The following is a 25,613-nucleotide window of genomic DNA, read 5'->3' on the forward strand; positions in this document are numbered from 1 at the left end:
AGATACTGGGTTTTTTTTAGAAGAGAACCTATTAATTCTTTTTTTTTACTCTCTTTCTGAAGTGGAGAACTTTTCTGTTTTCTAAAACAGCTTGCACAATAGAAAGAGTGGTTTTTTGCTGTGCCTTTAAAATTTAGTGTTCACCCCTAAATCTTTGGGGGGTTGTTGTCTTTTTAGGATGGGAGCAGGCAGATTCTGATTACAAATTCAGTATCTTTAGTTGTTATTTTTTACTCAGGTTCTATTTCTTCTTCAGTGAACTTTGTTATTTGTGATTTTTTACAAAATGATTTTATCTAAACTTTGAAATGTATTGGCATAAAGTTGTCCATAATATTCTGATTTAAAAAGGTTGTTTCTCTGTGCTTGTGGATATTCTTTATTTTTAATCTGTTTTGTTTGTGTTCCTTTTCTCTTTTTGGTTCAATCTTGCTAGGCTTTATGTTGTTGGTTTTTCTTTTCTTTCTTTTTTTTTTTAATGTTTACTCATTTTTGAGACAGAGAGAGACAGAGCATGAACAGGGGAGGGTCAGAGAGAGAGGGGGACACAGAATCTGAAGCAGGCTCCAGGCTCTGAGCCGTCAGCACAGAGACCGATGTGGGGCTCGAACCCACAGACAGTGAGATCATGACCTGAGCCTAAGTCAGACACTCAACCGACTGAGCCACCCAGGCGCCCCTGTTGTTGGTTTTTCTAACAAACATTTTTTGAGTCTGTAGCTACCGCTGTTTGTTTTATTCTCTATTTCATTCACTGCTACTCATATCCTCATTTTCCCCCTTCTCTTGCCTTTGGAATGTTAACTGCCTTTTTCCAGCCTCTTGAATTAAATGCTTAATATATTTTAAATCCTAACTCATCTGTATGTTTGAAATACTTCATACTCTGGGGAAAAAATTTACCAAGGGCAAGCTACATTCTGAATTCGGAGGCAGTTTGAACCCCAAGGGTACCCTGAAAACAACTTGTGATACAATTACAGGACACATAAATACAGACTAAACCCACCAATCATAATTAGCCATACCTCCTCCTTCAGATCCTCAGGCAACAGAAAGGCAGAGAAAACGTGATATCCAGAACACAGATTAAATAAAGGCCCAAGGCAAACACGGTTCTCCCATTAGGAGAGATGCAATCCAAGATCATTCACTCAAATTATATCTGAAGGTCTAGCTGAATCTGCCCTTCTCAAATACACTTGACATCAAGAGAGATAGCAGCTAAGCATAAAACTATAGAGAAGGGACAGCAAAGGGAAGGGAATGTGCAAAAGACAAATGAAGAAACCAGTCTGGATGAAAATACATCCCGGAAGTGGGTTACGAGTTTCCCCATAGGTCCCCGTGATACTCCGTGAACACAAGGCAAGTATCCCCGGGTGGATGGATACTTCTCCAACCCTGGCTCCACGTCTAGCCTTGAGGTTGATTTGCAATATTTCATGAGAAAGTGGGATGATTACTACTGTAAACAATGATTTTAAAAGCTGTCGGTGTAACACCACGCACTTTAAGCTTTAAAAAGATTGACCACACTCCAAGCTCAAAAAAAAAAAAAAAAAAAAAAGCATTTACAACAAATGATTTGCAGCTACAAGACGTTAAGAACAGGAAACCAGCAAAGCAAGATGACAATGAGAAAGCATGGGATTACAAGGAGACACTGCAGAGCTCAGGAAACATATGGAGACAAACCACCACTACGGACCAAAAAATATGAGACAGATAGCAAGAAACAGAACAGACAGTTGTAAGCTTACACAGTAAGGTCCAAGAACGGCTTCAGATAGTCAAGAGGGTCAGAGGTTCCATAAAAGGGTCAGGCACCAAAAGTGAGACAACAAATTAAATACTGTGCTCCTGACATTAGTAATTCTATTACAGCAATTCTGCTGTTGTACAAAATTGCTTGGGCACTTCCTTTTTTTTTTTTTTTTTTTTTTTTTTTGGCAATTACCTTTAAAACCAGGGTGTGTTTATTGTTTTAATTCAGCAAAAGAAAACTAGTTTTGTTGCCCTATCTTCATGCCTCATTCTGGACCTGAAACAATCTTTTAAAAAAAATTTTTTTTTTAACATTTATTTATTTTTGAGAGAGAGAGTGAGCGAGCATGAGTAGGGGAGGGGAGAGAGAGGGAGACACAGAATCTGAAGCAGGCTACAGGCTCTGAGCTATCAGCAAAGAGCCCGACACGGGGCTCGAACCCATGAACCATGAGATCATGACCTGAGCTGAAGTCAGATGCCCCTTTAAATATTTTTTAATGGGGGTGCCTGGGTGGCTCAGTCAGTTAAGCATCTGACTTTGGCTCAGGTCATGATCTCATGGTTCATGGGTTCAAACCCCATATTGGTCTCTGTGCTGACAGCTCAGAACCTGGAGCCTGCTTCAGATCTGTGTCTCCCTCTCTCTCTGCCCCTCCCCCACTCGTGCTGTGTTCTCTTTCTCTCTCTCTCAAAAATAAATAAACATTAAAAAAATTTTTTTAATATTTTTAATGTTTATTTATTTGGGGGGGGGGGTGGGCAGAGAAAGAGAGGGAGACACAGAATCCACCGAAGCAGGCTCCAGGCTCTGAGGTGTCAGCACCCAGCCTGATGCAGGGCTCGAACTCAGACTGTGAGATCATGACCTGAGCCAAAATCAAATGCTTAACCGACTGAGCCACTCAGGCACCCCCAGGAATTCTTAATAGGAAACTTATACTTACATCATAATTGCTTATTGTTTTTTTTTAATTTTTAAATGTTTATTTTTGAAGCAGAGAGATAGAGCATGAGTGGGGAAGCAGGGGGCAGAGAGAGAGGGAGACACAGAATCGGAAGCAGGGCCCAGGCTGTGAGCTATCAGCACAGAGCCCGATGCAGGGCTCGAACTCACGGACTGCAAGATCATGCTGCAAGCTGAAGTCCAACGCCTAACCGACTGAGCCACCCAGGGGCCCCTGGACCCGAAGCAATCTTTAAAAAAAATTTTGGGGGCGCCTGGGTGGCGCAGTCGGTTAAGCGTCCGACTTCAGCCAGGTCACGATCTCGCGGTCCGGGAGTTCGAGCCCCGCGTCGGGCTCTGGGCTGATGGCTTGGAGCCTGGAGCCTGTTTCCGATTCTGTGTCTCCCTCTCTCTCTGCCCCTCCCCCGTTCATGCTCTGTCTCTCTCTGTCCCCAAAAAAAATAAACGTTGAAAAAAAAAATTAAAAAAAAATTTTTTTATGTTTTGCTTTATTTTTGAGGGGGCGAGGGGCAGAGAGAGAGAGACACATAATGCGAAGCAGGCTCCAGGCTCTGAGCTGTCAGCACAGAGCCCAACGCGGGGCTCGAACTCACAAACACCGCAATCGTGACCGGAGTTGAAGTCAGAGGCTCAACAGACTGAGCCACCCAGGTGCCCCTGGACCTGAAAAAATCTTATGCGGCATGGTAAAACCACGGTAAAGTGCTTGGCAGAAAACGACCAAATAATAATAATGGCTCTAACTTATGTAGCTCTTGTTCAAATCCTGGCACTGTTCTAAAGCTTTATTCATATGGAACCATTTAATCCTCCTAACCGCCCCCAACTGTGAAATGAGCTCTCTTCTCTCAGATTTCAATGGAGGAAACTGAGGCACAAAGAAACTAAGTAACATACCCAAGATCTCACAAGTGCCTGGCAGAGCTGGGCTGTGAAATCAGGCATCTGGATCCAGAGCCCAAGCCTTTCCTCTCTCCATGCGTGCTTGCCGAATGAGTAAATGGATGATTAGCTACTTTACGTACCCAACTTGGTCCCAAATGACTTCAAGTAAAAAAAAAAAAAAAAAAAATCCTGGTTGATCTGTTTTCAAACGAGTCTCATTACCCAACAGCCAAATCTCCTAATTCTGGGTTTCAAGTGAAGGCCACATGGAAGATAAGTCATCTTAGCCACCCCCTCTTCAGGCACAGGCTCAGATACCTCTGCTCCCTTGCAGGCAAAAGGAAACGTCTCATTAAAATCCACAGCACGGAAGAGCAGCCACAAAGCCTGAAGGAACCCCCGTCCTCAGGCTAGGGGCAAAGGAGAAGAGCCTGGAATTGGGCCGCTGGGAGGAGCCCTTACTCACTTGAGGGGCCTCCCTGGGGACAAAGAAGGGAAGCAGAGGCGTGCCATCATGGGGGACAGAGGGAGGAAGGTCGGGAGAGTACCACAGGAGGTCCCAAGCCTGGGGTCTCCCAAGGGGACCAATGAAAGAGAGGAGCCCCTCCCCTCTCTGGAGGAGCCCCTGGCTGAATGTTGACAGTTATGCTCAGGTGGATAGAGATGTGGTAGTTCAAGGTCAGTTAAGCTCATCCTCGCCAACATCCCAGTCATCTGGGGAAAGAGGCTGACAAGGACCAAGCAGCGTTTTACGGTCACTGGAACCGGGATTCAGGATCAGGATCTAGTCCTGGCAGAAGACTAAGTCGAAATTTGATCTGAAGCCCAGTCAAATGGACAAGCATCCTGGGGAGACAAAGAGTTCCCCTGGGACACCAGCGCCTGGCTCAGGGCCCAAGGCCAACTCCAGGCTCAGGAAGGCAGCGATGAGGCCCCCAAAACCCTTCCAGGATTGATCCAAACTGGCCGGGGTCTTACTGCCAGTCCAGCAGGACTGAGGAAGAAGGGCTGCCCACTGGTGTCCCCTGATGAACGATGAGACTGGCACCTGTTCGAGGAGGAGTGGTCAGGTATATAGATGCTCATAAAATCAGACATCAACAGTGGTCCTTGTTTATTCAAAGTACCTACTTAGGAATCCTACAAAAGAGGGGCACCTGGGTGGCTCAGTCGGTGAGGCATCCAACTTCGGTTCAGGTCATGATCTCATGGTACACGAGTTCAAGCCCCACAGCAGGCTCTATGCTGACAGCTCAGAGCCTGGAGCCTGCTTCGGATTCTGTGTCTCCCTCTCTCTCTGCCCTTCCCCTGCTCAAGCTCTCTCTCTCTCTCAAAAATAAACATTAAAATAATTAAAAATAAGGGGTGCCTGGGTGATTCAGTGGGTTAATTGTCCGACTTCGACTCAGGTCATGATCTCAAGGTTTGTGAGTTCAAGCCCCGCATCGGGCTCTGTGCTGACAGCTCAGAGCCTAGAGCCTGGTTGGGATTCTGTGTCTCCCTCTCTCTCTGTTCCTCCCCCACTCGCACTCTGTATCTCTCTCTCTCTCTCTCTCAAAAATAAAGATTAAGAAAAAAATTTTTTAATTAAAAATAAATTTAAAAAGAAAGAAATCCCACAAAAGAAACGGCGCTCATGTTCTGGAACCTTTGCAAAGACAACACTGTCCTTGTCAATGTTTCAAGATAACTTAGCGAGGTAGCTTTCTGCTCTGAGTTGCAGATGCAGGAGCTAAATGTCAATGGACCACACAAGTTTAGTTATTTTTTAGTTGACCTAACGAAGGAAGCATAAAAAATGAACTGACTTGGAAAGGAAAAATTGAAAGGAGACAGAAAACAGGTCTCAATAGATAAGCAGCCATTCCTTAAAGAAAAGATAGATGTCCGTATTTTTTTCTACCACGCTGTACGTTACATCCCCAGGACTATTTATCTTCTAACTGAAAATTTGTACCTTTTCATGCCCTTCACCCATTTTCCCCCACCCACCCGCATACCACCTCTGGCAACCACCAATATGTTCTCTGCATCTACGAGTTCAGTTTGGGTTTTGTTTTGTTTTGTTTTGTTTTGTTTTGTTTTTAGATTCTGCATCTACGTGAGAGCATTTGTCTTTCTCTGATTTATTCCACTAAAAGGAAGATATTAAAAGCTGTCTTTGAAACAATTTGTGTATTACATGCACCTGTTTAAGAAGAAACGCGATTAAAGAGGTGCGCCTACAAGACTATATAACTAAAATGTTTCATTACATGTGAGGATGAGTAGAATCAGTATGTATTTACCCACAAATGTGACCCTAGGAATTTCCATCTATAAAATACCCTAAGGCCCTCCCACCCCCAGGATTCATGGGAATATGATGTCTCCCCCGATGTCTTCATTAAATTTGCTTCCTGCATCTCAGGAAGCAAGGGCAGAAACAGCAAATGAAGGAGGCGTGGACGGGGGCGGTGATGTTAACATTTACAACAGGCAAATACCTAACAGGGACTTTTAGAAGCTTCTCATGGTAACATAAAGGAAGGGTGACAAGTAAGTTCACGACATCTGATTACTGCAGAGCAAACTCAGAGTTTTCTATTGGAAGCTGTATTTATCCCCAACAAGTCAGAGACCTAAACAGAAATTAAAAAAAAAAAAAAGTGAAGCCGGAATAGGATAAAAAAAAAAGTCAGTTGCAGGGTAAACTGCACACATTTAACACACACACACACGTGCACACGCACAAACGTGACTGGTGGAGACATTATGAGAAACACTGATTATAAAATCATAAGGCAGCTCACCGCACTTAGGAACGACCTAAAGAGATGTCCTTCTCATCCTGGCCACAAAGCCAAACCCCCTCCTGTGGCTCCTTCATGAAGCCTCTGAAACCTCCTGCCGATCAATCCTCCACAAACCCCACTGCAAGGAGCCACCCCTCCCCCCACCTCCTCCAGCGCGCCAGGAGGTCGCGTTTGTTTGTTTCTCAGGTTGGGTTACTCATTTCAACCGTAGGATGTTTCCATCCCAAGTTAATTTTCCCCATCCTATGTTTGCACTGTGCCCACCTCTCAACACCACTTCCTCAAGTGTGTGGTGTGAGCAGAGATAATACTTTGTACATGGATATAGTGTTATCAGTAGCAGAGGTAATAATAATGGCCCAATTAAAAACTGGGCAAGGGACCTGAACAGACATTTTTCCAACGACATCCAAATGGCCAACAGGTACATGGAAAGATGCTCAACATCACTCGTCATCAGGCAACGCAAATTGAAACCACAATAACCTGCTGTGTGTTAGGATGCCTATTATCAAAAAGACAAGAGATAACAGATGCTGGCCAGAACGTGGAGAGAAGGAAACCCTGGAGTACTGTCGGCAGGAATGCAAACTGGCACGGCTACTCTAGAAAATACAGACGTTCCTCAAGAAAGTAAAAATGGAGCATATGATCCAGCAATCTCACTTCTTAGCACATAATCCAAAGGAAACCAAAACATCATCTCAGAGAGGTATCCGCACTCCCATCCACACTTCAGCAGTACTCACAACATCCAAGGTACAGAAACAACCGGTGTCTGTGGACAGATAAAAGAGACACAGAAAATGTGATGTATGCATACAACTGAACGGTGTTCAATCTTTAAAAAGAAGAAAATCCTGCCGACTGGACAACACGAATGCACTTGGATGGCACGGTGCTAAGTAGGAAGAAGAGAAAGAAAGAAAAAAAGCCGGATGAAGACAAATACTGCAGGCGGAACTTGAAAAAAAATAAAATAAAATGGGACGCCTGGGTGGCTGAGTAGGTTAAGCTTCCCACTTCAGCTCAGGTCATGATCTCACAGTTGGTGGCTTCAAGCCCCACGTGGGGCTCTGCGCTGACAGCTCGGAGCCTGGAGCCTGCTTCGGATTCTGGGTCTCCCTCTCTCTCTCTCTGCCCCCTCCCCCTCGTGCTCTATGTCTCAAAAATGAATACACATTTAAAAAAATAAAAATAAAAAAGCGGAACTCACAAGAAGAGAATAGAAAAGTGGTTGCCAGGGGCTGACGCTGGGAAAACAGGTAACCGGTTGGAGGATGTATGTAATATCATGAGCATAACTGCTAACACTGTGTCGTGTAGTTTAAATGTGATGAGAGTAGAACTTAAATGTTCTCACCAAAAAAAAAAAAAAAAAAAAAGGCAAGGTGAATTTTTTTAAAAAATAAATACACTGTTAGACCAAGTTTTTATTTATTTTTTTAAAAATTCACCTTGCTTCACTGTTAGACCAAGTTTTATGAAATCTGATGTGTAACCATTTTCTTTCCCTTAATTTAAAAAGAAAAAAGAAAACAGGACAAGCCTGCAGAACCCGCGCTCCTCCTAAGCGCTGGGCAGTCAAAAGCGCCCGGGTGCGCCCGCGTCAACCCCGCGTCCTCCGCTCCCAGCCCCCGCTGCCCCCGCAGGTCCTGCGTCCCCGGAGCCTCCTGCACCCCGGAGCCCCGCTCTCCCACTTCCAGGTCCCCGGCTCCGGCACCTCCCGGAACCCCCTCCCGCGTCCCTCGCGACCCCCTCTCGCCTGCACCTCCGCGTCCCCCTGCGCCCGCGCCCCCCCCCCACCCCTGCACCTCCCACGTTCCCTGCGCCCCCTGCGCCGGCGCCCCCCCGCACCTCCCGCGCCCACGCTCCCCGCACCCCAGCACCTCCCGCGTCCCCTGCGCCCGCGCCCCTGCACCCGCGCTCCCCTCACCCCCGCGCCTCCCGCGTCCCCTGCGCCCGCGCCCCCTCCCGGGCCTCACCGGGCGCCCCGCACTCCCCCGAGGCCCGGCTGCAGCCGCGGCGAGCTCAGAGCCGCATTGCGGCCGGCACAGCCAGGGGCGCGCGGCCAGTCTTCGCAGGCACCGGGTCCAGGCCGAGGGCGGCTTTCCCCTCCGCGCGGCATTTAGGAGGTGGGAGGAGCGGCGCGGCGAGGCGCCCGGGAAATCTGATAGGTGAGGCGGCGGGCGGGCGGGCGGGGACGCGGGGGCGGGGAGGGGCGGGGGGTGGGGGCGCCCCGGATCTCCGCCCCCCCTTCCCCTCGCGCCCCGCGCGGGGCGGGGGGCGGCGGCGGGACCACCCGGCGGAGCGCCGGCGGAGGGGGCGGGGGCCGCGTGCGGCGTTCCGCCTCCGTAGCCCCGAGGGGAAGAGCATCCTTCGCGGGGCGGCAGACTTTCGGGAGGGTGGAATTTGCTCACATCCCCTTAGGCCGATTCTTTGCGTTTACCCTCCTGGCCTCCCGGGGGACCGTCCCAAAGTGAACTCGGAGAACACTCTGTACCGGGCAGGCAGTGCGGCCCTGTGCTTCTCAAACCCGAGTTGCCTCCAGAAAGGATACCCTCCCCTCCCTCCCCCCCCCCCCACCTTATAAGCTATTTTTGTCGCCAACGGTTTGATTAGCAGCAAGAAGAGAGGTCTGCTAACGGAATGGGGAGTTTGGGGGGCTGTGTAAGCCTTAGGATGAAGTAGGTTCTATTCCCATTCCGCATTTCACGGAGGAGGCAACTGAGGCCCAGAGCAGGTAAGGACTAGAGGAAGGTGAGCAGACGAATAGTGACATATAGATGTGGTGTCATGGGGACCCCCGCCTAACCTAACATGTATTTTTTTTTAAGAGTTGGAGACACATCACCGATCATCTAATTCCATGGCTGTCGCCTCTGGCTGCAGAGTAACATCCCCTGAAATCCCAGGGCCCAGGCCCTACCCAGACCAAATTAATCCAGCATCTTTCCCTTAATCTCCTATCTGCAGTGCCTCCCGAGGATGCCAGGCCTGATTCCCCACCCCACCCCCCCCACCCCAAGACTAGCATGCTTCTTCTTGCACAAAGATGAAGTAAACTGATGTGGAGGAGAGGGGTGGACAAGACCCCAAAATAATTCAGTGAGCTGGAGTGCCAAAGCCTTTCTGAAAGGTTGGGCATCCGTCCAGAGTTTGCAAGCAGAGGCCCCCCCAGGAGGGAGCCGGGAGCCTCAGCGGGGTGGAGGGAGGGCAGCCTGCGAAGAGGCTGATGAGTAAGAACATAGTAGCAATGTAGCACAAAGACTAGCCTGGATGATTAAACTCCCCCGTGCTTCTGCGCGGTTCCCGGCTTTTAGACAGCAGTTTCCTGGGGTAACCAAATGGCCTGGCGCACTCAAAGCTGAGCGCTATTAGCCGGCGGAACCAGGCAGGATGCAGCCCAGGGAGCCATCAGGTGGGACCGACCCGGAGGGTGAAGGAGATGAAGCCGGTCCTCACACACTCCCCTACCCTTTCCCTGAGTCCCCTCCCACATCCTTAGCTCTCCAGGCTCAGCCGACTGGCTTCTGGCATCCTGGGGGACTGGGTCCCAGGGCAGCTGGCCTGGGGAGGAACGGACACTGTTCCAGCTGAGACCACAATGATGGAAAGAGCACCGGGTGAGGAGAACGTCTTCCGGGCAGAGGAAGGGCCCTCAGACAGGCATTCGCCTGCCCAGTGGCTCAGTATTACCATGTGGAAATGGGCGAATAGAACAGGGCAGACCAGGGGCGCCTGGGTGGCTTGGTCGGTTAAGCGTCCGACTTCGGCTCGGGTCACGATCTCACGGGTCTGTGAGTTCGAGCCCCGCGTCGGGCTCTGTGCTGACCGCCCAGAGCCTGGAGCCTGTTTCAGATTCTGTGTCTCCCTCTCTCTCTCTCTCTGCCCCTCCCCTGTTCATGCTCTGTCTCTCTCTCTGTCTCAAAAATAAGTAAACGTTAAAAAAAAATTAAAAAAAAAAAAAAAAGAACAGGGCAGACCAGGTAGGGTGGTGCACACCAACGGCACAGCCTTGGACGCGTCAGGAAAATGAATGCACCGTCTCAGGGGCGGGAGCCCGTAGTTAAGACTCTGACCTTAACTGCCAGACCTTAGCAAAGACCTTGCTTTGTCCCTTTCACCACGGGGTGGGTCTCAGCTGTGAGCCATGCAAGCTTCCTCGCTGGATGCTCTTCCCTACCCCCACCCCACACCGGCTTCAGAGCAGGGACCCCGGGACCCGGTGACTGCCGGCCCAACGTCCAGCCTTACAGGCTGCTGAGACCCACAACAGGAATTTGCACCATCAGTGTAGACAGCGGGGGTCAGAGGTTGTTGTGGAGACTGCTCTGCATGTTGTAGGGTATTTAGCAGGATCCCTGGCCTCTGTCCACTAGATGGCAGCAGCATACACACGCTCACACAACAGTTGTCTTCAGACCTTGCCCCTTGTCCCCGAGGGAGAAATCCTGCCCCGAGTTGGGAACAGTTGCTCTAATAGGAAGCAAGGGGACCAAGTGCTCCACAGATCACTATAGAATACAGTTATTTTTTTTAATGTTTATTTATTTTTGAGAGAGAGAGTGAGCAGGTGAGGGGCAGAGAGACAGGAAGACACAGAATCCGAAGCAGGCTCCAGGCTCCGAGCCGTCAGCACGGAGCCTGACAACATGGGGCTCAGACCCACAAACTGTGAGATCATGAACTAAGCCGAAGTCGTACGCCTAACCGACTGAGCCACCCAGGCGCCCCCAGCACACATATTTCTTAGTGATGCCCACACAAAAGGCACAAAAGGGCCAATTTGCAGATTGGAACCATTGTGGTACATACTGGGGCCCCCGGCCAAAGTCCCGTTCCTCCGGTCACACCAGCCTTCTCGTGCTCCTTGAACGGACTGAGCTCATCCCCAGTGCAGATCTGTTCACCTCCTCTTCCCTCTGTCTGGAATGTTCCTCGCCCAGATATTCGCGGGACTGTCCCTGGCCTCATTCATCTCTCTGCTCCAATGCCAGGTCCCAGGCAGGCCCTCCCTGAGCACCCAGGCACCCACACCGTCCCGCTCTGTCCTTCCATGTCCTGTTAACCCCGCTCCGTCCTGCCTCGCTGCCTGACATCATAGACCATTTGTTTCATTCTGTGTGCTCTGTCTCCCCTTGCAGAATAGGACTTTAAGGCAGACCACCGCATCCCCAGCAGAGGGCCCGGCACCCAGTGGATGCTTGAGCAATACTTGTTGAATGAATAAGTGGGAAGATGGACAGAAGCGTGTGCAGTGGCTGGAAAGAGCGGAGAAAGCAGAGAGGTCAAATGCCCGTGGGTTGGGTCTTGGGAGTCGTGAGAGGCAGAGAGCGATCCTTCCCCTCCTTATGTAGGCCAGTGACGACTGGTGCGGGGAGGACAGTTTGCCTACATCGAACCCATCTCAGAGAGCTTAAGGCCACTGCCAGCGGGAAAATCCTGCGTTTCTGATTAAACAGCCTGGCTGGAAGTGACATTCTGGCTGAGACCCCCAAGGACCCTCATGCAAATTAACAGACCGATCGGAGGTTCCTGGAGGCCTGGAAAACGGTGTCCCAAGGAGGCCACCGTACTAATTCGAACTGTGGTGCCGGGAAGGTTTTTCAGGTCCCCAGCAGCATAATGAAACGTTAAACAAAGTCATCACGGAGCACAGGGAAGGGCTGTCGGAACTGAGCTCCAGAGCTCAGAGGAAAAGACGGCTGGTGTACGTGTGGGCTGTGGGACGGACCCTTCAGGGGACACCCAACCCACGTGGCCTGCAGAAGCCCGCCCCGCCTGGGCTGACCACACTGAGGCTGCCTGTTCCCCCACTGGGGGTGGGGGGGAAGCTGCAGCTATAATTGTCAAGTGCAGTTGTAATCCCCACCCCCCGACGGACGACGGACGGGAGGGCCCAGGCTGGCCCACATAGCTGCAGCCAGTCATACCTTCAGGTTGGGTCGTGTGTGGCCCCAGCCCATGAAGGGATTCACACCCAGAGTGGGGCTAGAACAGGCAGTCTACACTGGTCTAAAGAATGTCAGATTAGGGAGGAAGGCTGAGTTCAGCTGACCCTGGCCACCTCTGAAGAAATAGAGCCCTCCAGCCACCAGGCCACAACCAAAGTGTAGTAAATAAAGTTGCTTCTTTTGTTATAAGTATTTCACCTTCTTTCGGGATTATTCTAGAGTAATGCACTTTTATGGTACATGAAAAACTCAAGGATTCTTAGAGAAAGGCCACTGATTTCCAGCTGTCGGTGGGGGGGGCTTTTGATACTAAATTCTTGACACAGTGCGCCATTATTCACCCAGATGGATGCTCCCCCTGACATCTCCAGTGAGTGCTGAAGCATGTAAACCTAAGCAGATTCTGAAGTCTAAAAACAGATATTGATCTTCAGGGGCAGCTGGGTGGCTTAGTCAGGGAGTGTCCGACTTCAGCTCAGGTTATGATCTCATGGTTCATGGGTTCAAGCCCCACATCAGGCTCCATGCTGACAGCTCAGATTCTGTGCCTGTCTCTCTGTCTCTGCCCCTCACCCACTCATTCTGTCTCTAAGATAAATACACATTAAAAAATAAATTTAAAAAACTTTTTAATTAAAAAATTAGTAAAAACAGATATTCATCTTGAATGTGAAGGACAGAAGTTCCAAGCCAGGGAGGCGATGGAGAAGTAGGATCACCTGGTTGTGCAACGTTCTCCCTGTAAGATGGCGACACCATCGGTGGCCAAGACAATGGAGTTGTCGTGAGGGTTAAGTAAGATAGTGCGGTCACAGGCTGGGCACGCCCCTGTGGCACCTCATGCTTTCATCATTTAGAGTACTTCATTCTGCAGTATTTTCTTTGTTCAGTTTGTTTGTTTTAATTGCGTGTTTCGTGGCCAGAGCGTGAAGGCACCCCCTTCTCTCAGCCTTGCCTTTAGAAACATTTGCCATCCGGAAACCCATCCGTCAAGGGACACATCACCCTTGTCAGAGAAGCTGTCTACATGGTGCTAACTGATTTGTTGACAGACTGAAAATCAAACTTCACATTTAAAGTGTTTTCCACAATTGAGGAGGTTTTCACATACCCTGAGCTCAGCAAACAGCTCCTGAAGAAAACACATCGAAGGGAGGGTTGAGTCCTGGGGGCCATTTGCTAAACATGACATTCATTCAAACATAAATTTTGGAGCATTGGCTTAAGACATTGATCATCCCTTGAGGAGGGCACACACAAAAAAAGTCATCATCTTTCTTCTTCAGGGACACCCAGTGGCAGGAAAGAGATCAATTTTTCAATAAGTGACCATGTCAGGAGGTGAACCTGGCCAGGAACATTAACAGAAGTTTAACAAAATATGGTGGGAACACAGAGGAAGGACCAGTTGCCTCTAACCAAGGGTTTGACTTAGTCTGCTATATTCCATATCTTTTTAGCACTAAAAACTCCTTTTTTCTGGTTTTATTTATTTTGAGAGAGAGAGAGAGAGAGAGAGAGAGAGAGCAGGGGAGGGGCAGAGAGAGAGGGAGAGAGAGAATCCCAAGCAGGCTGTCACTATCAGCACAGAGCCCAATGCGGGGCTCGAACATACGAACCGTGAGATCATGACCTGAGCTGAAGTCAGATGCTTAACTGACTGAGCCACCCAGGTGCCCCTGGAAACTCCTTTTTCAAATGGAATGTGTGTCGGCCTCCAGTGTCGGGAAGCGAGCTGGGTCACACCTGCTCTTCTGGGGACTGAGGGACAGCCTCCAGTCCCGTCAATGCTCTCCTTCCTTCCATTCCCCCTGAGGTACCGTCTTCTGCCCAGGGCCATGCCCCACGATGCCCCCACGTGTCTACACAAGAGGATGGGGCGATTCCTTCCAGTTGTAAGCACCCACGATGGTTAATGGGACCACGGTAGCAAACACAGAGGTAGCCAAGGAGAGTCAAATGCTGGCAGCTTCCGAGGATTCACTCCGGGCCTTCTGTCTCTCCTCAGGCTCCTACCCTTTAGATAAGTCCTTCCCTCTTGCCCATGTGCAGCTGTGCCAGAGTGGGGTGAGAAAACAGAGCATCTTCCATGGTGTGGAATCACACTAGAACCAAAAGTGCCTTTCCCCAGACGCCCCAGCTTCAAGGCACTTTTTATGCAAGCAGCCCTGTTCACACTTCTAATAACCCCCCCAGGCAGACCCAGTAGGGGACGGGCCTCACAGGCTCCAAAGCCACTTACCAGCCCTGTCACCTCCCTGCCCCATGTCCACAGAGGAGAAGTGTGAAGAAGGTGCTTTGAACTGCCTGGCATGTGGAGTGGCATGGCGAGCCCTCCATACATGCCAGCTCTGAGGGTTGGGTAAATGACCCAGGAGCACATCTCTAAAAAGTGGGGGGCATGGGGCGCCTGGGTGGCGCAGTCGGTTAAGCGTCCAACTTCAGCCAGGTCACGATCTCGCGGTCCGGGAGTTCGAGCCCCGCGTCGGGCTCTGGGCTGATGGCTCGGAGCCTGGAGCCTGTTTCCGATTCTGTGTCTCCCTCTCTCTCTGCCCCTCCCCTGTTCATGCTCTGTCTCTCTCTGTCCCAAAAATAAATAAACGTTGAAAAAAAAATTTAAAAAGTGGGGGGCAGAGGACCAAGACCCAGGCCGCAGAGTCCCCCCCCACCCCTGCCCCTGCCCATACACACACCATTATTACAGGATCCTTTGCATGGTTGTTTGAGTGCCCACAGAAGCACGTTTGAGCTCCAAAATAAAGTAAGGAGTGCTACAATGCTTGGTAGATGCATAAATAACGCTGGGATGTGAAGGCTCTGTTTTCCAGAACTTTTCCTTCTTGGTTTTACTGGATAAAGCCTGGGAGAAAGAGTTGATCATAGTCAACTTAGGCAAACTCACTTGACCATCTTTCATAAAAGCAGACTTACTATTAGTTATTATTAAAGCTCTATGGGGGCGCCTGGGTGGCGCAGTCGGTTAAGCGTCCGACTTCAGCCAAGTCACGATCTCGCGGTCCGGGAGTTCGAGCCCCGCGTTGGGCTCTGGGCTGATGGCTTGGAGCCTGGAGCCTGTTTCCGATTCTGTGTCTCCCTCTCTCTCTCTGACCCTCCCCCGTTCATGCTCTGTCTCTCTCTGTCCCAAAAATAAATAAACGTTGAAAAAAAAAAATTAAAAAAAAAAAAAAGCTCTATGCCAGTCATTACTCTAAATGTGTTACATGCATTAACTCATTTATTTCTAGAACAACTTTATGGGGTAGGTGCTATTATATCCCCATTTTACAGATGGGAATACTGAACCACAGACAGACCAAATGATGGGTCCATGTAAAGCAATCTCTTACCAGCTAGAAATAATCTAAAGTTATAATGTTATGTCCACGCATTTCATTCGCCCACCCAGTTCCTCCCCCCCCCCCTGCTTTTTATCATAAATGTTATGGATTTAAAGTTGGGGAAAGACGGGGCACCTGGGTGGCGCAGTCGGTTAAGCGTCCGACTTTAGCCAGGTCACGATCTCGCGGTCCGTGAGTTCGAGCCCCGCATCAGGCTCTGGGCTGATGGCTCGGAGCCTGGAGCCTGTTTCCGATTCTGTGTCTCCCTCTCTCTCTCCCCCTCCCCCGTTCATGCTCTGTCTCTCTCTGTCCCAAAAATAAATAAACGTTGAAAAAAAAATTTTTTTTTAAATAAAAAAAAATAAAGTTGGGGAAAGAATTAAGGATGCAGTGCCTCCCACTTTAGTCTGAATGAATGGGGAGCTCACAGAGGTTAGCACAGATTGGTTTCAGAGAAGGAAACCCATAAATCCATAATTAGCCCTGGGCTGGGAGCTGGATGAGATACCTTTTAAAATTTTAAAAAGAGATAAGGAACCAATCACCCTACTTCTGTCTGAGGCAAAACATCCAGGAATAGGGTGGAGAGCAATAAAAAATAAATGAACAAACAAACTAGAGACAAGATTTTTTAAAAAGGAGCAGGGGGTAGAGAAACTGATACAAAAGAGGGCAAGATACTCTTTCAAGGTCCAGAAAGAGCCCTGCTGTCCATCACCCGTGGTTCTACAACTTGGTTTTTCCTCTTATGGACGGAAGAGCGTGACTTTTAAGATTCTCATCGTTTGTGCCGGGACAAGATTTGTAAAAGTCTGTCCCCTGGACATTAAAAACCTGTATTTAAAACACAGAAAACGAGGTCCAGGGTCTCGTGTATTAACAACTAATTTGGGGAGACCCTGTCTATACAATTCTTTGCCCCAATTTTATTGAGATGTAATTGTCACATACCATTGTGTAGGTGTAAGGTGTACAACATAAATAATCTGGGGCGCCTGGGTGGCACAGTCGGTTAAGCGTCCGACTTCAGCCAGGTCACGATCTCGCGGTCCGTGAGTTCGAGCCCCACATCGGGCTCTGGGCTGATGGCTCGGAGCCTGGAGCCTGTTTCCGATTCTGTGTCTCCCTCTCTCTCTGCCCCTCCCCCGTTCATGCTCTGTCTCTCTCTGTCCCAAAAATAAATAAAAAACGTTGAAAACAAAATTTAAAAAAAAAAAACATAAATAATCTGATATAGCTATATATTATGAAATGCTTACCAACAATTAGTTAGTATTCATCACCCCACATAATTAGTGTCTTTTGCTTGTGATGAGAACTTTTAACATCTACTCTCATAGCGACTTTCAAATACGCAGAACAGTATTGGTGATCACAGTATTCACATGAATGTTACTATAGTTTTTTAAGCCAGGACTTCCCAGAGCCCTCATTATGGATTGTGAATTTCCTTTTTTTTTTTTTTTTAATTTTTAATGTTTATTTATATTTCAGAGAGAGAGAGAGAGAGCAGGGGAGGGGCAGAGAGAGGGAGACATAGAATCCAAAGCAGGCTCTGGGCTCTGAGCACAGAGCCCGACTCGGAGCTTGAACCCACGAACCGTGAGATCATGACCTGAGCCCAAGTCAGATGCTTAACTGACTGAGCCACCCAGGCGCCCTTGGATTGTGGAATTTCAAGAGGGACACAAGAAATGCAGCTTTTTCCAAACTTACCAAATAATATAACCCATTTTTTCAAAGAGCCTGCTATAGGGCTAACGTTCCAACTTTGGTCCCCGCTTTGGGTAAGAGCATTCTAAAGCAAAATAAACCCATGGAAAATAATTAATGATGTGTTACGTCTGTTATTTCTGCTATTATCTGATACCCATCTGGCACAGCATGACATCAAAGTTCATGAACACAGAGGGGAGGAAGGTTGTCCATGGGGAGGGAACTTGAGCCTCTGACATTTGTGGGGCTGGACCACATTGTTCTCCAAGCCCCAGGGACAGAAAATAACCACCACGCTTGGAAACAAAACTGAGTGCTTTAAACGCCACGTGTTCATGTGATTGTTTTCTTAAGGTCCTGGATCCTTCTCTCCCTGGGACGAGGAGCACGCACTTTTCGGAGCACTGCCTGCCTTTTCACGCCCCGATGCAGCCAAGTTAGGAGTTCTCATGTGTCTTGTCCAAGAAAAGTGAGCGGCAAAGCAGGAAGCTCTAAATCTACCCATTTGGATGAGACCCAGTCCCTCATCAATGGCTGGCTCCCGTTTACAGAATGCCCAAGCATGAATGTGCCAACCCAAGCCAAAATTCCTGCCGTGGACAGAGATGCCAAGAGACGGTGAAGCAGGCGGGGGGCCGGGGGTGGGAAGCAGAGAAAGCACACGGATGCGTTCGAGATCTTTCCATGTGCGAGGGAAGGGACCTATCGGAGCAGACCATCATCACTAAGCTCATAAGCTTCCCCATCAGGAACGCAGACCTCCCAAGACCATTTCTCTGGATCTACAGTGTTACCCTCCAGCCTGACGCCCAGGTCAGAAGTCTGAGCTCCCTCGTCTCTCCCTCACACACCCCAGTCCATTCTCCCTGAGCACATCTTTTCCATCCAGCCCCTCCTGCCACCCCGGCCCGGGTGCCACCACCTCTGGCTGGTGTTTTACAGGCGCTCCATGACCGGCCTGAGCTCCACTGTTAGAACAATCTGACCTAACTCAAGCCCTTGCTTGAAAACCATGGGTGCTTCTGGAGACGTGTATCCTCACCCGGCCTCCATACCTGCCAGGAGCCGCACAGCACCTCCCACCAGCCATGCCGACAGTCTGCCATTTGTGACATAGCACTCTGGCATTGTTTGTGACTTTCCTGCTCATCCTTCCCTTCCCTGGGTCCCTAGAAAACTCCTATTTAGCCTTCAAAACCCACATCGAATGCCACCTTCTCTCCCCAGCTCAAAGTCAGTGACTTCATCCTCCAGCCATGTCCGTCCCTGCCTCTGTAGTAGCACTCACCACATGGCACGCCTGAGGCTGCCCTCCATTGGCTCACATACCTGTCACCTCACTTGGGGACAGAGACCCCAGGCATTGGTGTTAATGTTCCTGAACCTTGAATGGGTTCCCACATGAGTGTTAAATCATGCACAAGGGGACACTGAGGAAAGCCTTGCCTGCCTTCTAGGACCCCCTAGAAGCCCACCCTCTGCATCACAGAGATAGAGATAGCTGTATTCTTGGATACAGCCAGTTGTCAGTCATTCAGGCTAAAATATGAAAGAGCTGGGGCGCCTGGGTGGATCAGTCGATTAACCGTCCGACTTCGGCTCAGGTCATGATCTCGAGGTCCGTGGTCCATGATCTCGAGGTCTCGAGGTCCATGATCTTGAGGCCCCATGTCGGGCTCTAGGCTGACAGCTCAGAGCCTGGAGCCTGCTTCCGGTTCTGTGTCTCCCTTTCTCTCTCTCTCTGCCCCTCCCCCACTCACACTCTGTCTCTCTCTCAAAAATAAACATTAAAAAAAAATTTAGATATGAAAGAGCTGTGTTGAAAATGAGTGCGTTATCTGCAGAAGCAGGTGGCATGTAAGGCCGTGTGCTGGGGCACAAGATGCCGGTAGGTGTGCTGTCATAGGAGGCCATGCTTCTCTCCATAGGCGGCCACTGCCAAGGACAGTCCCAGCCACAGTGACATCCCTGGAGCACCAGGGGCAGCTGGGCTGGGAACCCAGAGAGGGGAGAGGACACTAGTGATGGTGGCCCAAATCTTGTGTCTCCCTTTGTCATTTTGACGCTGGTTGTGCCCCGTATTTGGGGGAAGGTGTTTTTGTTCATCCTGTCACTTACTTCCAGCCCTGGTCACAGTGAAAGGACTTTGGGAAAATATTTGATCCCATCAACTATTAATTCTTATCTGCTCTAAAGGAGTCGCATCCTACAGTTAATATTTCTGCAATGCACCCTTGTGGGAGCTGCGTGCAAACAAACGAGGATCCCTTATGTAATCCAGGCTCCATTTGCAGAACTATAAACAGGATGCTTCATGGATCCGTCTTGATGGAGTTATCGTCGACCATAAAAGGATTCCCTCGTGGGAGGAAGTGCAGCGTCATCTGCCAGTGAATACAATTCTGGAATGAATTAAACTACTGGCATCGAATCAATAAATTTAGAAACTGAAGAAAGAGCTCTACGAAGAAAGAGGGTAAAAAAGCCAAAGGCGTAGGTGGCTGCCATGGGCAGAGGTTCAAGTACTTCACCCGGCTCTCGAAAAGCAGACACAGGTATTTTCCCCATCAAAGGGTTTAATCTCCATAAAAGAGATCATAAAAAAGACACATCACTAATTTTATAGCATTAGAAATTTGTTGCTTAATAATTTACGCAGCCCAATTCTTCCATTTAGATTCTACGCAACAGGCAAGGGCAAGACCATCATTTCCAGTCTTTACATTTGACCTGCCCCAAGAGCTCTTGAAAACACTGGAACAACAATGTTTTAAAGTTGTTGGGTTTTTTTGTTTTTTTTTTTTTAGTGTTTGTTGCTTTTTGAGAGAGAGAGAGAGAGAGAGTGAGAGTGGGGGAGAGGGGGAGAGAGGGGGAGACACAGAATCCGAAGCAGGTTCCAGGCTCCAAGCTGTCAGCACAGAGCCCAACGTGGGGCTCGAACTCACAAACCGCAAGACCGTGAGCTGAGCTGAAGTCGGATGCCTAACCCACTGAGCCCCCTAGGCACCCCTGGAACCGACAGTGTTTTCACTGGGCATCCTCTGTGATTGCCCCGAGTGCTCACATCAGGTTACATACCCCTGTTGAATCCAAATTGAGTGTTAAAATCCCTGCCACAACTTCCTCCTGGCTTTGCCTTCTCAGCCAGTCATTCCCCCAAACCTGCTGTGCATTATGAATAAAAATCATAAAACAGAGAGTGGTGGTTGCAAACTATATTTCTTTATCGATTCCTCTGTTCAGCACAGATCCATGCGGAGTTATTGTATGTCAGGCACAGTGCTAGATGCTAATGTAGAAACAAATGGGGCATCCTGGTGGGCCTTCAGGAAGAAGTGTGACAAGGGAGAGAAGCATATGGATAACGATTCCCAAGAGCATGATGGGTATCAGGAAAGGAGTAGCCCGAGGACCCCCCCCCCCGCCCCATCCCAGTTCCCAAGCCAGGTTGTCTCACCCTCTGCCAGCAAAGCAAAACTTCACACAGAAGCAGCCATTTGGGCAATCAGTCAGGTGACCTCAGCTCCCCTCCCCCATAGGGAGGTTCCAGAATCTTCCATCCCATTTTATTTGTGGGCCACATGCCCAGGCTTCCATCCACCCTCTGAACCCTCTGGACAGCAGTCCCACCCTGCCTGGTCTCTGGCATCGGGACCCTCACTCTTCTGTTCAGCTCCTGGCTCAGGTTCCCCCGTGTCTTCAGTTACCAGCCACCCTCGGCCTCAGCCTAGAGCCCAGCTGAGCCAGGCTGGCACCCACTGCCTTCCAGCCTCTAGGGTTTCAGATGAGGACCATAGTCACCTGTATGCAAACTTTCCTTTCTCTGTGGCTGTTTCAAGGTATTTTCTTTCCCTTTGGTTTTCAGCAATTTTGTTTTTCCGTGTCTGGATATGCTTTTCTTTACTTTTTTTTTTTTTTCATTGTTTCTTTATTTATTTTGAGAGAGAGAGACAGAGACAGAGCGTAAGTGGGGGAGGGGCAGAAAGAGAAGAAACAGAACCCAAAGCAGGCTCCGGGCTCTGAGCTGTCAGCACAGAGCCCGACGCGGGGCTCGAACTCATGGACCGTGAGGTCATGACCTGAACCAGAGTCGGATGCGTAACTGACTGAGCCACCCAGGCGCCCTGATTTTCTTTACTTTTTATCCTGTTTGGGGTTTGCTGAGTGTCTTAACTGGATGAAGTTATGTCTTACAGAATTTGAGAAGTTTGGGGTCACACGTTGAATCTCTCTACAAGCTCCCTCACTTTTTCCTGTGTCATCATCTGTCAGCTCCATTCTGCTATTGGGTCTGTCTAGCATTGTGAGTTTTGTTTTGTTTTGTTTTTTAATTTGAGAGTTGCATTTTTCGCTTCTAAACTTTCCATGTTACTTTTTCTACTCCACATTTTTCTGCTGAGAAGTTCTAACTTTCCATTCATTTCAAGATTGTTACGGTTACAATAGCTGCTTTAATGTGTGTGTCTGATCATTCCAACATCTCGGGGATCTTGGGGCTGTGTTTTCCCTTGAGAATGGGTCACGTTTTTTGTTTCTTTGTAAGTTGAATAAATATGTATTATATCCTAGACAGTTCAAATACTGTGTTGTGAGATTCTGGGTCATGTTACAATCTTCCGGAGACTTGTTGATGTTTTTCTGTATTATTATCTTAGCTGTCAACCAACCGGTTAGTTCAGACCACGAGTTTTGCTTCACCCTCTCTGGCAATGGCTTCAACGTCCATTCAGTTTTCAGAGTCAGAATTGTCTCTCCATCCTCTAGCTCCTGGAAGCCCCCTGTCCTGAATCTCCATCCAGAAAAGCAAATTTCTAGAAGAGTGTCAGCAGCTCCCACTGCTACCATGGTGTTCAATGCAGCTGGGTTCTACTCAGGACAAAGCAATGAGGGAAAGTGGAGGGAGAAAGTAGCTCTTTGGAGCACACAAGCCCATCTCTCCAGGCACCCTGGCCAGACACATGCGGCTTCTCTTCAAGGTTTTGCTGCCCACGCCGAGCACACACTTCCCCAACCAGGACAACCCACAGGTCAGAGCTGAAAGAGTAAGAAATGAAAGAAAAAAAGCAAAAACAAAAACAGAAAACTCACCCCAGGTGAGTTTCACCCAAGGGAAAATTCACCCTCTCCTTGATCCGTCGGCCATTTTTGCTTTTCAGAGTCACCGGGTAATTGCCACGCATGTTTTGTCCAGAGTTTTTAGCTGTAGACTGTGACAGAGAAAAGCTACGGTGGTAGATTACAGTGGAATCTGTACAATCTGCGAAGAGAAAAGCTTGCTCCATATTAGGCAGCTCCAGAAGCGGATGGTCTTGGGTCACTTTAGATGCAGCAATACAGACTCTTCCTCGGTGAGGATTGATATTCTGAATTATGTTAGCTTTCAGCATGTTCATTTTAGTTTTGTAATGTTTATTAATGATTTTGAGAGAGAGAAAGCAAGAGAAGGGGAGTGAATCTCCACGCTATCAGCACAGAGCCCTACCCAGGGCTCGATCTCACAAACCGTGACGTCCTGACCTGGGCCGAGATCATGAGTCAGACGCTCAACGGACTGAGCCACCCAGGCACCGCACCCCAATGAGCGAAGTTTTTTTTTTAATGTTATTTATTTTGAGAGAGAGAGAAAGAGAGCAGAGGAGGGGTAGAGAGAGGGAGAGACAGAATCCCAAGCAGGTTCTGTGAGGTCAGCAAAGAGGCCCGACTCAGGGCTCGAACCCATGAACCGTGAGATCATGACCTGAGCCGAAGTCAGACGCTTAACCAACTGAGCCACCCAGGCGCCCCAGCATGTTCATGTTAAAAGCTGTATTTTCAGTCTTAGTAATGAGGATGCCAAGACGACATATTTCTTGCTCTGCGGCCAATCTCTTTTGACAAGTCACTTTAATACTGTTTTCCTAAATTCAGGTCCCAAATTTAGAATCACGAAGCTGTTAAGATGTCTTTTACACCTAAAATAGTTTTGCAGTTTCCTGGACAGCCACCAGGTAAACATGAATATTGGCTCCTTTGCCTTATAGAAGGAGAACTAACAAAAATACTTGGGGTTGTTGGGCATTCTCTAGATTTTAATGAAGTCAAAACCATCATGAGAGCTCTTTTGTTTCTCAAACCCAGAATATTAAAAAATAAATAAATAAATAAATAAAAGAGAAACTTAGTCTTCCTAGTTTAATTTTATAGAGGTAATGTGTTGCTAATGTAGCTATGTCTTAGCGATTATGAAGAGGTTTTGGAGTGATGGAGGTTCGGAGCTGAAGGCCAAGAAAGAATTCTTCAGAGGTCTTTGGGGCAAAATAGGTGAATTTATTAAAGCACGGGGGACCTGTGGGCAGAAAGAGACCTGTGGGCAGGGGTGGTAAAGTCGAAAGGGAGGCCTCCAGAAGGATTTTCATGTGCTAAAGAGGACTCCTAAGTTACCTGAGGCCTTGCTATGGTCAAACTAAGGTTGTTTTCCCTCTAGTAAGTCATCAACATTAGGACAGTAGGGGTTCCCGGGAGCAGCTTTCTACTCTGGATTTGCCTCAAGTATCTGTCAATGGGCCGTTACAAGGAAATTTAATCTTACCTGCCATTTCCTTCTGCCTTTGTTCCCCACAGCACTGTGGAGGGGAGGGTGATGTTGGGGCTCCAGGGAACTGAGTCTGTGGGTTTCTGGAGATTAGGCTGTGGATAAGACTGCCTTTTTCTTTTAATTTACTAAGATATTTGTAAACTGATGGAGACTGGTGTCCTGCATGACTCTGATCTCTATCAGTTAATCACTTGTTTTCCCCTTTGTTCTTGGCTGGGGGGGGGGGGTGCTCTTTGCAGAGCATCAGCCTACCTTATGCTCCCTTATTAATTATATACTTTTCAGGTTGAGAAGGATACTCATGGTCAAGTTCAAAGACTGATGTGTTAACTGCCAGTTAATTTGTTTTAAGAAAGTTTGTTTCTACCCATAAGTACCCTTCTCAATTGAGGATAATCCGAACACACTACATTTTAAGATAAAGCCCATCTCAGTGGCTCCGTGGGTAGAGTGTGTGACTCCTGATCTAGAAGGTCCTGCATTGGAGCCCCACGATGGGTGTGGAGATGACTTAAAATTTTTGTTTCATTAAAAAAAATAAAAAAGATAAAGCCCATCTCTGCTGGCTGTAATATGTTCCTACCTTAAGGTAATTATTTGACAATATCCTTATAAATGTATATATATCATGCCTTAAAGGAAACTATTTTCTCTCATTCTGATATTATTATTGTGAGAATTGCAAACGGGCATGATTTCTATTTAATTTGTTCAGTATCGTTGAGTCATGAAGTTTCTACTTGCAACTTTTGTGACAAACTGAATCCAAGATGGTCGTGTAGACCTGGGGTGTGATGGCTCGCCTTCCTTTCTGTGGTCAGCCCGTCATCTCAGGCGGGGCGGGAGGGCCCCAGGAGGGTGGGAAGGATTCGACTCCACATGCAACATTCCTTTGTCCAAGAATTATCCACACTGACCAGTGCACAGCAGGTGTTCTTTCGACCACCCAGGTACACACTCATGGCCCTGTTTTGTGACGATTTCACAGCGTTTTTTATTTGAATCTATCCTGTGACATGTACACCTTCCCACTGAACTCTCCTAACTCTCATAGAAGAGAGAAAATATGGCACTCACGTAGACCCAACTTAAAGTATCCCACTTTCCCAGGGACCCCTGTGGCTGTGGCCTCAGGGCTCCATTCACCTGCACGCAGGCCTTGGCCAACTGGCTGACCCTGCATTGTCTGGGAACCACACCTGCCTCATCCCTGGGCTCGCTGCATCCCCAGCAGGGCTCAGCCAGAAACAGAGCGGGTCAGAGGGTCTCCAGGGAAGAGGAGTTCCCGAAAGGCAGACGACGCCAGCCCTTTGATGAAAAGTATAGGAGGTATTGAACGGGCATCCATTTAGTAATTATTTGTCAAGGTGAGAAAGTAGACTCAGTAGAAATACGTACTCCTAAAACAGGGGAACCCTATAAAATGGATCCAAAGGCCAGGCCCTCCCTCATACAAGCTCACAACCTTGGCGAGTCCACTGAAGCATTCCCAGACGTCCGGGCCGGGTGCGGGTTCAGAGGGAACAGGCCTGGTGCCCAGCGGCCTCAGCAAGGGCTACGGGAAGAGTGAAGGAATGAATGAATGAATGAATGAATGAACAGATGAGTGTAGGG

At 48.6% G+C, this 25,613-nt stretch overlaps 1 protein-coding gene across 3 annotated transcripts in view; it reads right to left on the minus strand.

Moving 5' to 3' along the window:
- Positions 1-8,548, minus strand: part of B3GALT5 (beta-1,3-galactosyltransferase 5) — a 34,611-nt gene extending 26,063 nt beyond the window's left edge. For all 3 annotated transcript variants that reach the window (XM_023238721.2, XM_023238719.2, XM_023238720.2), the window contains exon 1: positions 8,400-8,548. The gene's annotated coding sequence lies outside the window, so the exon portion shown is untranslated. The remainder of the gene's footprint in view (positions 1-8,399) is intronic.
- Positions 8,549-25,613: the final 17,065 nt, after the last annotated feature.

This window comes from Felis catus, chromosome C2, assembly GCF_018350175.1.
Source record: "Felis catus isolate Fca126 chromosome C2, F.catus_Fca126_mat1.0, whole genome shotgun sequence".
Lineage (NCBI taxonomy): Eukaryota > Metazoa > Chordata > Mammalia > Carnivora > Felidae > Felis > Felis catus.